This window comes from Petaurus breviceps, unplaced genomic scaffold (genome assembly GCF_028583685.1).
Source record: "Petaurus breviceps papuanus isolate PSGF00001 unplaced genomic scaffold, PetGlider_PUasm1.0 88903, whole genome shotgun sequence".
Lineage (NCBI taxonomy): Eukaryota > Metazoa > Chordata > Mammalia > Diprotodontia > Petauridae > Petaurus > Petaurus breviceps.
In genome coordinates, this window is record NW_027186983.1 from 70,712 (window position 1) to 76,001 (window position 5,290).

General features: G+C 40.0%; 1 pseudogene; it reads right to left on the reverse strand.

The window, feature by feature from the left end:
* Positions 1–394: 394 nt before the first annotated feature.
* The window catches only part of LOC138176418 (E3 ubiquitin-protein ligase DTX3L pseudogene), a 49,871-nt pseudogene continuing 44,975 nt past the window's right edge, over positions 395–5,290 (reverse strand).

Here is a 5,290-nt window from a genome sequence, read left to right on the forward strand (position 1 = left end):
GCTGTTTCAAAGTCTCTTTCAAAAGCACTGAAAATCCCTGGTTTGCCTAACCTTTAGATCTTCTAATCACATTTAGAATGCCAATCTGATTAAGATCAATACTTAAGGTCCCGTCCTTTATCCCATCAAAATATGGGTTTTTACCTATCCTCATTACTCTGCTTGTGGACATATCTGGTAGGATGTTTCCCAAGCTTTCACCACTAGTCTGCCCAGGAGTCCCCTGAAGGCTCACTCCTCCCACTTCCTAAATACTAAAATACCCATGCAAATGCAGGCAAGGCCATCTACTCAGCTGCCTCTTCATGGTGAGTCTTTTGCCTTTCCTTCTTGGTGCATAAAATATCAAAATTTGAATTTGGGAATGAAATCTTTCTCCACATTCTGCCCTGAATTTTGGGGAGCTAACTTCTCTGCCACTTCACAGCTTAACTAATTGCTGGCATGGGCCAGCTATTAGGCAGTAAGTGATTGCTGGTTCCAATGGGTGGGGCAGGCACACCCACAATGATAGGTAGGAGTGAAAACCCTCAGAAATTCCAGGTGGTTCTCCATTTCTTAAAAGGAAAACTTGGGGGGGGGGGTAGTTGCCCTGATTGAGGAGGCAAAAATTCAGGAAAAAGACAATTAAAAGGAGTTTATTAAAAGTACATCAAAGGAGCAACATGTTGACAGGCTGGTTACTAGAGATGGAACCAGGTTTTACTGATAACTTTCATAATGAGATTAAGAAAATTCCAATATGTCCCTATCAGCAAAAGGACATGGGACAGTGCATCTCAACTTCTCCCCAATTGGCAGTAGGTGCTAGCTAACAGGTAGTAGTAGGTGACCTTGTACTTAGGGATGGCAGGAAATATAAAACCTGCACTCAGTGACACCTCTCCCAGCACAATCTCCCTTAACAGAGCCTCCCCAACAGTGACTGACAAGGAGAACTATAGTCAGGTGAAAAAAAATACTCTAAATCACTATTGATTAGAGAAATGCAAATGAAAACAACTCTGAGGTACGACTTTGCACCTCTCAGATTGGGGAATAGGCCAGAAAAGGAAAATGACAAATTTTGGAAGAGATATGGGCAAATAGGAACACTAAAGCATTGCTGGTGGAGTTGTGAACTTTTCCATCCATTCTGGCGAACAATTAGGAAGTCTGATCAAAGGGATATGAAACCATGCATACCCTTTGACACTGCAATACCACTATTCGGTATGCACCCAAAAGAGATTTAAAAAAGGAAAAGGATTCACATGTAGAAAAAAATATTTATAGCAGCTCTTTTTATGGTGGCAAAGAATTGGAAATTGAGGAGAAGGCTAAATGAGTTGTGATATATGATTGTAATGGAATGGTACCGTACTATAAGAACTCTAAAATAGGATGCTTTCAGAAAAAACTTGTAAAGACTTAAATGAACTGATCCAAAGTGAAGTGAGCAAAACCAGGAGAACATTGTATACACTAAAAGCAATATTGTATGATGATCAATTGTGAATGACTTGGCTTTTCTCAGCAATACAATTAGACAATTCCAAAGGACTCACGATGAAAAATGCTATCCTCCTCCAGAGAAAAAACTGATAGAGTCTAAATGAAGGTCTAAGCATATTATTTTTTACTTTATTTTTTTCTTGGGGCTTTTTTAGTCTCTATTTCCTTTCACAACATGACTAATATGGAAATATGTTTTACATGACTGCACATGTATGACCTATTTCAAATTCCCTACCACCTAAAGGAAAGTAGGTGAGGAAGCCAGAAAGAAAATTAGGGATTCAATTTTTTTAAGCTAATGTTAAAAATTGTTTTTACATGCAATTAGGAAAAAATGTTATTTTTTCAAAAAGGAGAAATGATGAGCAGAATGATTCCTGAAAAACCTGGAAAGACTTCAATGAATTAATGCAAAGTGAAGTATCTAAAACCACAAGAATATTGTACACAGTAACAGCAATGCTCTACTATGGATCAAATGTGAATGATTTAGTTATTCTGATTAATGCAACCTTGTAAGGAAATTCTTAAGGACTTATGATAAAAAATGCTTTCCACCTCCAGAAAAAAAGGATTGATGGAGTCTGAATGTAGATTGAATCATAATATATTGACATTTTTTTTCATTATTTTATTTTTGCAGCATGGCTAATATAGAAATATGTTTTGCATGATTTCACGTGTATAATTGGTATCATATTTCTTGGGATCACAATGGATGAGGGAAAGTGACAAGAAAAGAATTCAGAGCCTTTTGCCTAAAAAAAGTCTAAATTAAATAAATAATAAATGAAAAAAAGAAAAATAAGAACAAAATGAATTACAGGAAGAAAAAGTGATGGTCAACAGCAAAAAGTCTTAGAGACTTGGACATGGAGATAGGAAAGTCCAACCAGGAATCCCACCTAAGCCACTCATGAGATATGTCATCCTGGCAAAGTCCCCTTCCATGTCTCAGCATCTCTTAATTCTTCTGTCAGTTGGACTTCAAAGAGCATCAAAATCAGAAGTCGACTGCTGGATCAGAGAAGATAACATGCTACTCCATAAATGACATTTGCGGTATTTGTTTCTGTTTTTGTAATTGAAGACATTATTGTGGGTTTTGTTGCTTTTGTTCTTGTAAGTAATCTTGAACAAAAAGGAAAAGTTGCCATGTTTGGGAGTGCAAGAATGGAATCTGTCCATTACATTATGGAGGAGCTCTTAGGCAAGGTCAAACAATACCCCCAATAGCAACCTTAATCCATTTCTCCTCCCCTCTCCCCCAAAATTAAAGGAAAATGAAGAGACTTACCTTTCAAAAGGAACAGGGATGGCTACATGAGGAAATTTGTGAAGAAGAGGGTGACTCCTCAAATCTTCCAGGATATTACAGTCCTAGGAATAAGAAGTGCAGAAGGATGTGATGCCATTAGGGGTTAGAAGAAAAGACTTACTGGGGCAAAGAGGAAAAGAGCTGGAAAAACTGACTGCATGTGTGGCTCTGAATATCTTTTAGCTGTCTGGCACCCCAACCTTTTGCAATTGATTTTTCTGCTGCCTCCATTTGATGGAGTAAAGATAATGAAAATGATAAGGAAGAACCAAATATGACAAAGGTAGAGGCACACTCAAGGCCATGTCCCATGGCCTGAATCTAGGATCCCCCAAGCAGGGGACCTAATGCATACATCAGACACATTCTATCAATTAGGCCTTTGAAAACCCCATAGGGCCTAAGTACCTCACTTATCTGATAAGGGGCTTTCAAGGAAAGGCCAATAAGTGGATTGGAATAAGCATAAGAGCACTTCCAAAGAAAGAAGTCAGGAGTACAAGACAACTATTTCGAAGGTCCATCAGAAGGTAAACACCCTGACTTTCCATGACTTATGATCCCAGACCTAACCTATTTAAATTTGGGAAATAAATGCAAATCTGAAAACTCACCTTTGAAAATTAACAGTGGGGGGATGAGCCAAGATGGCGGAGTAGAAGCATGACCTTCCCGAGGCTCCAGCTTACACCTACCCCAATCCATGTAAAAAGGGGACTCTAAACAAACTTTGGAGTTGTGGAACCCACAAAATGACACAGAGAAGCTAACTTCCCGCTGAGGACAGCCCAGAAGGCCAGCAGGAATCCAGCTCAGTGCTCTGGGAGATGAGCCCAGCCCTATGCCGAGGCTTTAGCCCCAGGGAGGGTCTGACCAGCCCCTGGCCAGCAAGAGGGACTCCAGATAAGCAGCAACTGTGGCCGATTACAGATTTATCAACACATAGATGGAAAGGACAAAGTGAGAGGCCAGTGCAGTCTGGACTTTGGGACCAATAACTGGGAGTGCATGGCTTTTACCCCTGGGGTGAGAAGCCACTGAGATGCCAGCACAGCCAGCCAGGGCCACATGGCAGCTCCTGGCCTGCAGAGTGTAGGGGGACCAAGCACCAGTCTGAGGGATAATCGCTCTTGCTTTTACTTGCTCGGATCTGGATTGCAGTGCAGGGTTGAGGTCCTGGGGTGTGTGTCCAGCTTGCCAGAGCATTTGGAGACCTCAGAGAGGGCCCCAACTAATACCTGTGGCAGCTGAGAAAACCCCAGAGTTTGGGACAAAAGCTCCTCTGTCTGGTGGCAGAGTCCTACTGTGGCAAAAAGCCCAAAAGTCAAGTAATTGAGTGGCAAAATGAGCAGGCAAAGGAAACAAAGCAGACAGAAGATTCCAACATTACACTCCTATTTTGGGGACAAAAAGGAGCAAAGCATGGAACAGAAGGAAAACAGTGAAGTCAGAACTCCTGTACCAAAAGCTTCAAAGGAAAATACAAGCTGGTTACAGGCCATAGAGGACCTTAAGAAGTAGATAAGAGAAATGGAGGAAAAATTGGGAAGAGAAATGAGAACAATGCAAGAAAATTATGAAATAAGAGTCAACAGCCTGACTGAGGAAAATAATACCTTAAAAAAACAGACTGACTCAAATGGCAAGGGAGGCTCAAAAAGGCAATGAGGAGAAGAATGCCTTAAAAAGCCGAATTTGCCAGATGGAAAAAGAATCTCAAAAGCTCAATGAGAAGAATCATTACTTCAGAATTAGATTGGAGCAAATGGAAGCTAATGACTTTATGAGAAATCAAGATGCTGATAAACAGATCCAAACAAATGAAAGAATAGAAGGCAATGTGAAATATCTCATGGGAAAAACCACTGACCTGGAAAATAGATCCAGGAGAGATAATTTAAAAATTATTGGACTACCTGAAAGCCATGACCAAAGTAAGAACCTAGAAATGATCCTTCAGGAAGTTCTCAAAGAAAACTGCCCTGATGTTTTAGTACCAGAGGGCAGAATAGAGGTTGAAAGAATCCACCGATCACCTCCTGAAAAAGATCCCAAAAAGAAAATTCCTAGGAATATTATAGCCAGGTTCCAGAATTCCCAGATTAAGGAGAGAATATTACAAGCAGCCAGGAAGAAAAAAATTGAATCTTGTGGAAACACAATCAGGATAACCCAGGATGGGGGGGGGAGTTGGAAGCACCCACTTTTGAAAAGGGACGGGATCAAAGTAGAGAATAGAACAAGTGGGAGGTGGGATAGGAGGGAGGGAAATATACTCAGTCTTTTACAATATATCTACTATGTTATTGTTTTGCATTAGTCACACATGTACAACCTATACTGAACTGCTTATCTTCCCAGTAAGGGTGGGTGACAAGGAAGGAAGGGAATGAATCTGGAATTGAAAGTTTTAAAATCAAATACTCAAATATATATATATATATATATATATATATATATATATATATATATATA